Raw genomic sequence first — 13337 nt, forward strand, 5'->3', positions numbered from 1 at the left:
TGAAAATGACAGTCCGGCAGTAATAGTGGATTAGGTGGGCGGAGACTTTCGAGTTACTAAGAAAGGAAATGTGCCTGGAGGTGGCTGTGATTTTCAACAGAAATAATTAGAACTTGGCGCAAAATAACACAAAGGGGCTTGCGCAATTGTTTACAGAATATAAGCGGCGAAAGACAATTCCCGAGAATGAAACAATGCTGTGTGAGACAGACAACTCCAGCGCTATAAATTTCCTGTAACTTAAAGATGTTTATTAAATTTGCACCATCCACGCTGACAAAAAAGAACTTAATAAGAAAAAGGAAAAGGGTGCGTTTTTAAGTGGAAACATCGCAATGGATATTCGCAGTCCTGTAACTAATTATAAAATGAAGACTGTTTTGAAAGAGTAGATAAGTAGTTGTTAGCATCTCACTTAGACAATGAACTGACATCACCTAGTTTCAGTAAGATAGACGCAGAGGAATTATGGGCAGACTTTAAGCAAATGGTAAATCGTAGTATGGAGAATAATGTGCCTAGTAATTGGATTAATTATGGAAAAGACACACCATGGTTTAATAACGAAATTTGGAAGCAGTGGCTGTTGCACTCTCAGTTCAAAAGAGAATGTGCAAATGGCGACAAGCATAGGTTGTCAGATGTTCGTACGTCTGTGAAAAGGTCTATGCGCGAAGCATTCAACAACTACCACCTTTATACCTTAGCAAAAGATCTGGCGGAGAACCCGAGAAAATTCTGGTGCTATATAAAATTGTTAAGCGGACAAAAGGCATCCATTCCGTCCCTTGTTGACCAGTCTGGTTTGGCAGTTGAAGACAGCAAAATGAATGCCAAAGTTTGAAATTTCGCTTTCAAGATATGGTCCACGCAGGAGTATCGTACAAACATACCGTCATTTGATCATCGAACAGACTCCGCGCATGTACGACATAGTAATATAAACGTCCCTCGCGTATAGAAATAAATGAGAGATTTGAAAGCAAATAAATCAGCAGGTTCGGATGAAATCCCAATTCGGTTTTACAAAGAGTACTGTACGGCATTGTCCCCCTACCTAGCTTCTTGCATTTATGATGGATCTCTCGCCCAGCGCAAACTCCCAAACGACTGGAAAAAAGCGAAGGTGACTCCTGTGTATAAGAAAGGTGAAAGAACGGACCCGCAAAATTACGGACCAATATTCCTAACTTCTGTTTCCTGCAGAATCTTTGAACATATTCTCAGTTCGAATATAATAATTTTTTTGAGACCGAGAAGGTTATGTCCAAGAATCAGCATCATTTTAGAAAGCATCGCTCGTGCGAAACTCAGCTTCCCCTTTTCTCACATGATATACTGCGAACTATGGTTGAAGGCCAACAGACAGACTACTTATATCTAGGTTTCCGGAAAGCATTTAACACGGTGCCCCATTACAGGCTGTTAATGAAGGTATGAGCATATGGATTAGATTCACAGATATGTGAGTGGCTGTAAGACTTTTTAAGTTATAGAAGCCAGTACGTCGTCCTCGACGGCGAGTGTTCAGAGACAAGGCTATCGTCAGGAGTGCCCCAGGGAAGTGCGGTAGGACGGCTCTTGTTCTCTGTATTCATAAATGATTTGGCAGACAAAGTGTGCATAAATCTGCGGTTGTTTGCTGATGATGCAGTGGTGTACGGTAAGGTGTCGAAGTTGAGTGACTGCAGGAGGATACAAGATGACTTAGACAAAATTTATAGTTGGTGGAATGAATGGCAATTGCCGTTAAATATAGAAAAATGTAAGATAATGCGGATGAGTAGGAAAACCAAACCCGTAATGTTTGGAAACAGCATTAGTAGTGTCCTCCCTGACAAAGTCACTTCGTTTAAATTTCTGGGCGTGATGCTGCAAAGCGATGTGATTGGAACAAGCATATAAGAACTGTGGCAAGGAAGGCAAACGACCGACTTTGATTTATTGGGAGAATTTTAGGAAAGAGTGGTTCACCTGTAAAGGAGATCGCATGTAGGACGCTGGTGCGACCTATTCTTGGGTATTGCTCAAATGTTTGGGATCCGTACCAGGTCGGATTGAAGGAAGACATCGAAGCAGTTCAGATGCGGCTTGCTTCGTTTGTTGCATGTACGTTCGAACAACGTGTAAGTGTTACGCAGATGCTTCGGGATCTCAAATGGGAGTCCCTGGAGCAGAGGCGACGGTCTTTTTGGGGAACACTAGCGAAAAAATTTTGAGAACCGGCATTTGAAGCTAACTGCCGAACGACTCCATTGGCGCCAAGATACATTGCGCGTAAGGACCACGAAGATAAGATACGAGAAATTGGGGCTCATGCGGAGGCATACAGAAGTCGTTTTTCCCTCGCTCTATTTGCTAGGAAAGGGAATGACAAGTAGTGGTACACGGGACCCTCCGACATGCACCGTACGGTGGCTTGTGTAGTATCTATGTAGATGCAGATGTATATGTAAGACAAATGGATTTTGAGAATTTTCAGACCCATTTTCAACACGATATGCTCTAAAAACCTTCAACTGATGCTAAAGAGTGTCCCTCAATACTGTAGTTGTCTTTACAATTCACTGAGATTCAGAAAAGAAAGAGGAACGAGATAATGAGATACTATATATATCGGAAACTATTTTCAGCAGTGTTTGACAGTGCTTTCAGATCCTTAAACTTGGCAATGCAGAAGGAATACCCATAAAGAGAACACATTTGAACCACGATCGTTTACTGATGGCGTCGTATCTTTTGTCTCTAATGTAAATAAACTTTAATAACGAATGTAAGAACATAATAAACAAAACCTGAAAGTAGGACTGAAAATAAATTATAACGAAACCATTAACTCTATCCCCTACTCTTTAAAGACTCGAAGGCTCAAGTTTCATTGCATGAAAAATGCAATTTAGTAAGCTATAAACTGTTTTTGTTTAATTATTTTGCGAGATGGTAAGAGTCAAAATGTATCGGAAAGGTTCGAAGTTATGTTTGAAGTTTGTTGATAGTCGCTAAGTGCTCACATTCTTGAATATTGGATGAATATATTGTGGGTAATGTACTCGCCGTGCGCTATGGTGCCTCAAGATAGCAGTATGCATCGTGTGACGAAAGTCAGAGGATATCTCCGAATGGCGTAGTGCAGCAGTTCAACGTGGCATGGATTCAACAAGTCGTTGGAAGTTCCCTGCAGAAATGTTGAGCCATGCTGCCTCTATAGAATCCATAAATGTTCGATGAGATTCATGTCGGGCGAAATGGGTGGCCATATCATTTGCTCGAATTGTCCAGAATGTTCTTAAAACTAGTCGCGAACAACTGTGAATCGGTGACATGGCGCATTATCGTGGATAATATGAATAGCTGCAAATGGTCTCCAAGTAGTGGTAGGACCAGAGGACCCAGTCCATTCCATGTAAACACAGCCCACACCATTATGTAGCCACCACCAGCTTGGGCAGTGTCTTGTTGACAACTTGGGTCCATGGCTTCGTGGGGGTTCAAAAATGGCTCTGAGCACTATGGGACTTAACATCTATGGTCATCAGTCCCCTAGAACTTAGAACTACTTAAACCTAACTAACCTAAGGACATCACACAACACCCAGTCACCACGAGGCAGAGAAAATCCCTGACCCCGCCGGGAATCGAACCCGGGAACCCGGGCGCGGGAAGCGAGAACGCTACCGCACGCCCAGCTTCGTGGGGGTCTGCGCCACCTTCGAACCCTATCAACAGTTCTTGTCAACTGAAATCGGAACTCGTCTGACCAGGCCACGGTTTTCCAGTCGTCTAGGGTTCAGCCGATATGGTCACGAGCCCACGAGAGGCGCTGCAGGCGAATCATCCCGTTAGCAAAGGTGAAACCTCACCTTAGAAAAATTATGAAAGACTGTGGTGGTAAACCTCTTACGTTATTTGATTTTCAAACAGATGAGCAAACTGAACGTACTCAGACATTTCTCTCTTTACTTATTCTGATCATCCTTAAACTGACAAACAATATTTTTAGCGCAACGCAATCTGACTTTCAATAATCCGTACAAAAGAATGGCCCTGACTAACAATAACCTACACTTTTCATGAATCACTTGCCTCACAAAAATCTACGTTACTCGAACTACTGCAACACAGCGAGCGCCAATACTGCCAGCTAAATAAAAGTTTCTAACTACTGAAGGCACTAACTACTGATAGGCATAGTTAGCAAATGAAAGATTTTGATAGAGAACAAGCAATGTATTTACCTTATTAGTGTTCAAAAGTCAGTCCATGACATCCAGTTTTACAAATTTACTCTTACTGATGGACACACGTCCAGATCATCCGCTCTCAAAACTCCGCCATGTCTCTCCCGACTACCACCACTGCTGGCGGCTCACCTCCAACTGCACAACGCTACGCGCTGTACACATCCAGCTGCCCAACACTACAATAGCGAATATTTCAACAATGCCATCCAGCCACAGACTGCACATAGCACAGCCAGTGATTTTCATACAGAGCGCTACGTGACGTTACCAACATAAAAACCTAAACGGCCTACTTACAAAGGCACTCGCGTCGGTCGTCTGCTGCCGTAGCCCAGTAACGCCAGATTTCGCCGCACTCTCCTACTGATACTTTCGTCGTTCGTCCCATACTGATTTATGCGATTATTGCACCAATCGTACGCATTGCCGCTGACAACTCTCAGGCAATCGTCGCTGTTCTCGGTCGTTAAGTGAAGACTGACGGCCACTGCGTTGTCCGTCGTGAGAGATAATGCCTGAAAATTGGCATTCTCGGCACACTCTTGACACAGTGGATACCCACGAGTTCCGAAATCAAATGTCCCATGCGTCTAGCTCCAACTACCATTTACGTTGTTTTTATTTAGTTGTACATTGGGGAGCAAAACGTAAGGATGAAAGTAACTTCCGGAAACTGCCATACGACATACACTACTAGCCAATAAAATTGCTACACTAGAACTGACGTGTCATTGCATTTTCACGCGTTTGGGTGCATAGATCCTGAGAAATTAGTACCCAGAACAACCACCTCCGGCCGTAATAACAGCCTTGATACGCCTGGGCATTGAGTCAAACAGAGCTAGGATGACGTGTACAGGTACAGCTTCCCATGCAACTTCAACACGATACCACAGTTCATCAAGAGTAGTGACTGGCATATTGTGACGAGCCAGTTGCTCGGCCACCATTGACCAGACGTTTTCAACTGGTGAAAGATCTGGAGAATATGCAGGCCAGGGCAGCAGTCGAACATTTTCTGTATCCAGAAAGGCCCGTACAGGACCTGAAACATGCGGCCGCGCATTATCCTGCCGAAATGTAGGGTTTCGCAGGGATCGAATGAAGGGTAGAGCCACGGGTCGTAACACATCTGAAATGTAACGTCCACTGTTCAAAGTGCCGTCAATGCGAACAAGAGGTGACCGAGACGTGTAACTAATGGCACCTCATACCATCACGCCGGGTGATAGGCCAGTATGGCGATGACGAATACACGTTTCCAATGTGCGTTCACCGCGATGTCGCCAAACACGGATGCAACCATCATGATGCTGTAAACAGAACCTGGATTCATCCGAGAAAATGAGGTTTTGCCATTCGTGAACCCAGGTTAGTCGTTGAGTACACAATCGCAGGCGCTCCTGTCTGTGATGCAGCGTCAAGGGTAACCGCAGCCGTGGTCTCCGAGGTGATAGTTCATGCTGCTGCAAACGTCGTCGAACTGTTGGTGCAGATGGTTGTTGTATTGCAAACGTCCCCATCTGTTGACTCAGAGATGGAGACGTGGCTGCACGATCCGTTACAGCCATGCGGATAAGATGCCTGTCATCTCGACTGCTAGTGATACGAAGCCGTTGGGATCCAGCACGGCGTTCCGCATTACCCTCCTGGTCCCACCGATTCCATATTCTGCTAACAGTCATTGGATCTCGACCAACGCGAGCAGCAATGTCGCGATACGATAAACCGCAATCGCGATAGGCTTCAATCCGACCTTTATCAAAGTCGGAAACGTGATGGTACGCATTTCTCCTCCTTACGCGACGCATCACAACAACGTTTCACCAGGCAACGCTGGTCAACTGCTGGTTGTGTATGAGAAATCGGTTGGAAACATTCCCCGTGTCAGCACGTTGTAGGTGTCGCCACCGGCGCCAGCCTTGTGGGAATGCTCTGAACAATTAATCATTTGCATATCACAGCATCTTCTTCCTGTCGGTTAAATTTCGCGCCTGTAGCACGGCATCTTCGTGGTGTAGCAATTTTAATGGCCAGTAGTGTAGCTCGATAGAACTTGCACCACACATAGAAAGAACTGCTACAGTATGGTAGAGAAGGAACTGAAAGAAGTACGTAATGACATGAACAGAAATGACAGTTTTATTCAAAGACAATAATTGCACTAATGTCTCTGCTGTTCATGATGGTCCCCTGAGCGTTACAAAAGGCGGGACGTGGTTCTTAATAGAGTGTGTGATCACCACGGACAGGCAATACATGCTCTGCAACGTCCACCCATGCCGGCTACAAGGTTAGTGTGGAGTTGTTGTGCTATAGCGTTCCATTCCTCCACCACCATGGTTGAAACTTCTGCATGGTCGTTGATGCATGTCGTCGTCTACAGTACGTCTGCCCTACGCATCCCACATGCACCTGATGGGACTTAAATCGGGCTACCTGCAACCCAGTGCATTAGCCAAAAATCCTGTCGTTCGAGGGGCTGCTCCACCTGCGCTGTTCCATGTGGCTGCACACTGTCATCCTTAAAAGTCGAGTCAGGGTGGAATGCTCCCTAGAAAAGACACGCGTGGCGAAGGAGTACAGCGTCATAACGTTGACCGATTAGCATACCCTCTTCAAAGATTTGGAGGTCAGTACGCCCATGCAACATTATGCCTCGTCACATCATAATTCCTGGACCAACCAAACGTTAACGTTCGACTACGTTCCTGGTGCACTGTGTGTTCCCACCTCTTTTCCCTTGAGGCTACGTCCGGCATTGTTTCATTGAGCCATGTCACCCAGCAGTAATGTATCTTTCGAAAGTTACTTCCGCCAATAAGTTTTGCAGACAAATTTATTTTCAACATTCTATTTATTTCAGTGATTGCTGTTAAATAATTTATAATTAGTCCATACATATTACAAAAATCGTTGTATGTTTGTGCGTATGTTCCACATCTCCTCCTAAACAACTAGACCAATTTCAACCAAACTCTGTACAAAAAATGGCTCTGAGCACTATGGGACTTAACTTCTGAGGCCATCAGTCCCCTAGAACTTAGAACTACTTAAACCTAACTAACCTAAGGACATCACACACATCCGTGCCCGAGGCAGGATTCGAACCCGTGACCGTAGCGGTCGCGCAGTTCCAGTAGTAGTAGTAGTAGAGGGGTTTTGTGGGCGCACGACAGCAAGGTCTTCAGCGCCCGTTCAGTAACATAGGGAGACGGGTGTCAAGAAAAATCCCAGAACAGGAATATAAAACGGAGCATAAAACACGGGTAACAATCGTTGAAAAATATGTGCTCATCCACACCGAAGCGTGGGATGAAGCAGGGTGTCAACAGTAAAACATGGACAACACAGGAAGAAAATGATAGAGGGAGCTAAAACAATGTAGCAGATGGAAGTGGCTGGCTGACCACAAGGAAAAAAGGGGAGGAGTCAGCCACTCTGCAATACACTAAAACCTCCAGCCTAAAAGTTTAGGCCAGAGTCCAGACACGTCACAAAACTTAAAAAACCTAGACAGACACGTCTCATCATTAGCTAAAACAGAAGGCAGATCCTCATCAACTTGTGCTTCTGCCCGTGCATCACGGTATAAAATGCAGTCTTTTAAAATGTGCCGAACAGAGATGTGCACACCACAAGCATCACAAGACGGAGGATCCTCCCGCCGTAATAGAAAGCTATGTGTGAGAGGACAGTGCCCGATCCGAAGACGTGTGAGGGCCACCTCTTGCCGCCTGAGCAACCGGCAGGAGGAACGCCACGGCCGAGTGGTTGACTTTACCAACCGCAGTTTATTGGCCGTCACCGCCAGCCATTCGTCCTCCCACAACTCCATGCACTTCCTGTGGAGTGCAGCAATGACCGACTGCAAGGGGATAGGACACTGGACCACATCCTACTCTCTGCAGGCCTCCTTGGCAGCCCGATCGGCCTGTTCATTGCCCCATATGCCGACATGACCAGGCACCCAGCAGAAGGATACCTCTTTACCCCGCCGTTGGAGCAAGTACAGTTGGTCATATATCAGCTGGACCATCTCCTCAGTCGGGTATAGGTTCTGCAGTGATTGTAAGGCACTAAGAGAATCGGAGCAGAGAAGAAATCGATGGCCCCCAACACGATGCATCAGCTCCAGTGCCTTCAGGATCGCGTGGAGCTCCGCTGCGAAAACGGTATATTCAGCAGGGAGGCGAATGCGGGTAACATGATCAGGGAACACCACAGAACAGCCAAGGAAATTCTCCTGTTTGGAGCCATCAGTGTAAACGACAGTGAAACCGTGATGCACATCTAAAATGTTAAAAAACAGTGACTGGAATGTAAAATCTGGCGCGCCATCCTTCTTAAAACGAGTCAAATCTAAAATAAGTTTGGGACTCCGGAGGAGCCAAGGTGGAGATCTGCTCCAACCGCGACGTAAAACACGAAGACCAGCCATAGACACCGCAGCGATGCAATCGTTTACGCGAATCCCATAGGGCTGCGTCGCACGTTGCCGGTTATGAAATAACCGTGCCAGAGGAGGCTGAGCAACTGTATGGTACGCAGGTGTGTATGGCGTGGACAAAGTTTTATACGCCTGGCGTACCGTAAGTAGCCGTCGCCGCGTATGAAGTGACGGTTCACCTGCCTCTGCACAGAGGCTTGGTATGGGGCTAGTTCGGAATGCCCCAGTGGCCAACCGAAGCCCTTCATGGTGGACAACGTCCAAAATCTTTAAGTAAGAAGGCCTCGCAGACCCATACACCGTGCACCCATAATCGAGCCGAGATCGCACAAACGCCCTGTAAAACTGGAGCAGACAAGTCCTGTCAGCTCCCCATGTACTGTGGCTAAGACATTTTAAAATACTTAAAGCCTGAAGCGACCGCCGTTTCAGGTCTTTAAGATGAGGTAACCACGTGAGCCTCGAGTCAAAAATGAGCCCCAGAAATCTCACCGTGTCTTTAAAAGTAAGAATAGTGTCCCTCAACCGCAACTCAGGAAAGGTTAAAATCGAACGAGAACGGTTAAAAAGAACACATACAGACTTCTCGGTGGAAAACTTAAAACCACACTTCTGCGCCCAGTCATCCAAACGCCTAACCGTAAGTTGCAACTGACGAGTTGTCGTTGCAAGGCTTGAAGAAGAGCAGAAAAAAGAGAAATCATCCACAAACAAAGAACACTGGACAGGACTTTTCACCATGGACGTAATGCTATTAATAGCGATGGCAAAGAGAGTCACACTTAAAAAGCTACCCTGAGGGACACCATTCTCCTGCTCAAAGCGATCAGACAGGACGTCACCAATTCGGTACCTAAAATATCGTGGCGAGAGGAAAGACTGAATAAAAAGAGGAAGACAACCACGGAAACCCCATTCGTGAAGCTGCTCCAGGATGAGACGCCTCCAAGTGTAGAGCCAAAACTCGGTACACATATTCATTACCGTCAGGCAACAATCACTGTCTGGGAAGACCCATCTACCTATCATAGTTCAGGAGATATGACGTCATAAACAATGAGGTGCGTGAAAAACTGCGGCATCATTCAATTTATTACTTCTGTGCTACTAATTCACATTGAATTTCGCAGACGGTATCCACATATGCCGATGAATGTCACTACGCTAATATATCATTGTACGACACATAGTTCAAGAGATATTACCTCATAAACAGTGAGGTGCGTGGAAAAATACTGCTTCATGTCGAAGTTTTAATACATTTACTCTTTATTACTAAGACGCTTCTACAGTCGAGTCAACATGAGGAAATCCATGACACCTGGCAGCGCATTTGTCACCTTTCAACTGCGAAACGCAAACGGCTGGAGGTGAAAACAATAGCCGCTTATGGAGCGTTGAAGAAGCGTTGCCACAAAGACCTTTACAAAATCGCGTTGTAGACACGCCAAGCAGTTGCGTCCAGCGTGCGGATACTGTTTCATAATTTCAGAAGTGTTGTCACTAATACATGGAAATGAATTTTATTCGACGTTGTATTACAGGCACAATTCATTTCTTGTTTTCGTTTCTAATAAAAGTAGAGCAAAATAAATACCCTTGCAATACCGGGTGTTTCAGCTAGTATACAATATCTACGTCTACATTTAAATCGATACTCCGCATTCCACCTTACGGCGAGTGGCGGAGGGAACCCCCTATCACCAGTAGTCATTTCCTTTCCTGTTCCACTTGCAAATACACCCTTGGCAAGAAGTACTGAGCACCCTAGGTAATTCTGAGCGTTGTCAAAAATAAGAAAATTAAATGAATAAAAACAATTTGTTCGAGGTTATGTTTATTAGTAACACAATACCACTCACTTCTTGCCCTTATTACTGCAGAAATTCCTTTTGGTAGAGAGTACAGTAGCTTTTTACAGTCTTCGGCACTTATCGCGTTCTATGCAAGGAGCAGGCGGTCCTTTAACTCTTCTTTTGACTTAACTATGTGCCCCGGACTTTGCGCTTCAACAAAGCGCGTAGATTCTCTGTGGGGTTCAGGCCCGGTGATTCGGCAGGCCAGTCCAGAAGCTCGACGTAATTTTCCCGAAGCCAAGTCATTGTGTGGACAGATTCTTGGCAGATTGTATTGCCGTGCTATAATTTAACACCGTCAATGTTTTTAGCGCCAAAAAGGGTTGTAAAAGAGGACAGTACAGCAGTAGTTCGTGGAATCCATGTGGCCTTCACTGATGACCATTTGTCCCACTCCTGCAGCGCTTACGGAGCTCAGATCATGACACTCCTTCGGCCGCATTTTACGGAAACTAGCACACACTCTAGGTTACATTCCTCGCAGATCCGTAGACTGACGTAGGTCACACCAGGTGTACCAAAAATCTGAAATGTGAGTAAATATTATAGAGAATTCTTTCATAAGTTTTTAAATTAATATATTTTCTTTTCAACCCAAATATGTGTTGTTCGAGCATCAAGTTGACATATCTACCTGAATGTTGCTTCGTCATACCAGAGGATATTTGACCAATCTTGCTCGATGAACGTTTAGTGTTTTAAAGCCCAATCATAATGTGTCTTTCCATTTTTGTAAGAGTGCCGCGGCTTTTTCCTAGCTTTACAACCTTTTAGACCAGCTTTCTCAAGTCGTCTACCAGTGGTGCGAGCAGATATTGTTTTGTTAACACTTTCAGACAACTCGGCAGCGAGTTCTAAAGAGGTTTTCTTCCTGATTTTTAACGGCTCTTGTATAATCATTCGGCCCCCACTGGCTGTTGTGATCCGCTTGCGCCAGGTTCTGGGCCTATTAACATGCGGCCTTGTCACGGCGAATCGACTGTAGCATACTGTACACATCGGCGCGAACATTTTTCTAAATATCTGCCTGCGATTTCCCTTGCTCACGTAAAAGCTTAATCTGCACTCGTTCGTTTCTTTCAGGCATAATGCAGCAGTACTATCGATGTCACAGATCTCAACAGGAAAAGAGCACTAGATCAGTGATATGTGTAAATTTTATTACACTACATTTTTTATTGGTGACTATGAGGTGGATCATTGTTTTTGGCATTTTTCGACGCCGACAAACTACTTTTCAAACCAAAGGGTTTGTTTACTGTCATCTATGTCGCACACGTGCAAAATTTCTAGTGTACTCAGTGCTTTTGGCCGAGGGTGTGCAACGAGGGAAAAACTACTATCTATATGCCTCCGTATGAGCCTTAATTTCTCGTATCTTATCTTTGTGGACCTTACGCGCAACATACACTGAAAAGCCAAAGAAACTCAGACACCTGTCTAATATCGTGTAGGTCCCCTGCGAGCACGCTGAAGTGCTGCAACACGACGTGGCATGGACTCGACTAATGTCTGAAGTAGTGCTACAGGAAATTGACACCATTAACCCTGCAGGGCTGTCCATAAATCCGTAAGAGTACGAAGGGTGGAGATCTCTTCTGAACAGCACGTTGCAGGGCATCCCAGACATGCTTAATGATGTTCCTGTCTGGGGAGTTCGGTGGCCAGCTGAACTGTTTAAACCGAGAAGAGTGTTCCTGGAGTCACTCTGTACCAATTCTGGACGTGTGGGGTGTCGCATTGTCCTGCTGGAATTGTACAAGTCCGTCGGAAGGCGCAATACACATGAATGGATGCAGGTGATCAGATAAGATGCTTACGTGCGTGTCACCTGTCAGGGTCGTCTCTAGACATATCACTCCAATTGCTCACGCCCCACACCATTATAGGGCCTCCGCCGGCTTGAACAGTTGTAAGTAGGCTGTTTAGGTTTTCTTATTGGTAACGCCACGTAGCGCTCTGTATGAAAATCACTGGCTGTGCTGTGTGCAGTCTGTGGCTAGTTTGCATTGTTGTCTGCCATTGTTTTAATTTTAATAGAGAACAAAAAATGTATTTACCTTAATAGTCATAATATACATAGCAGTTCATGACATCCATTCCTACAAATCTACTGTTTCTGATGGACACACCTCCAGATTATCCATTCTCAAAAATCCGCCATCTCACTTCCCCACATCCACCACTGCCCGTGTTGGGCAGCTGGATGTTAACAGCGCGTAGCGTTGCGCAGTTGGAGGTGAGCCGCCAGCAGTGGTGGATGTGGGGAAGTGAGATGGCGGATTTTTGAGAATGGATAATCTGGAGGTGTGTCCATCAGAAACAGTAGATTTGTAGGAATGGATGTCATGAACTGCTATATATATTATGACTATTAAGGTAAATACATTTTTTGTTCTCTATTAAAATCTTTCATTTGCTAACTATGCCTATCAGTAGTTAGTGCCTTCCGTAGTTTGAATCTTTTAATTAGCTGGCAGTAGTGGCGCTCGCTGTTTTGCAGTAGTTCGAGTAGCGAAGATTTTTGTGAGGTAAGTGATTTGTGAAACGTATAGGTTAATGTTAGTCAGGGCCATTCTTTTGTAGGGATTACTGAAAGTCAGATTGCGTTGCGCCAAAAATATTGTGTGTCAGTTTAGTGTTGATCAGAATAGGTAAAGAGCGAAATGTCTGAGTGCGTTCAGTTCTGCTCAGCTGTTTAAAAATCGAATAATGTAAGAGGTTTATCAGCACAGTAATTAATTAATTTTTCTAAGGGGACGTTTCACAGACCCCTGCTGACATGCACGG

General features: G+C 45.1%; 1 protein-coding gene across 1 annotated transcript in view; it reads left to right on the plus strand.

Annotated features, from left to right (window-relative positions):
* LOC124605744 (transmembrane protein 198) overlaps positions 1 to 13337 on the plus strand; it is a 146843-nt gene that overhangs the window by 18931 nt on the left and 114575 nt on the right. The gene's annotated exons all lie outside the window — the stretch shown is intronic.

The sequence above is a fragment of the Schistocerca americana genome, chromosome 3, assembly GCF_021461395.2.
Source record: "Schistocerca americana isolate TAMUIC-IGC-003095 chromosome 3, iqSchAmer2.1, whole genome shotgun sequence".
Lineage (NCBI taxonomy): Eukaryota > Metazoa > Arthropoda > Insecta > Orthoptera > Acrididae > Schistocerca > Schistocerca americana.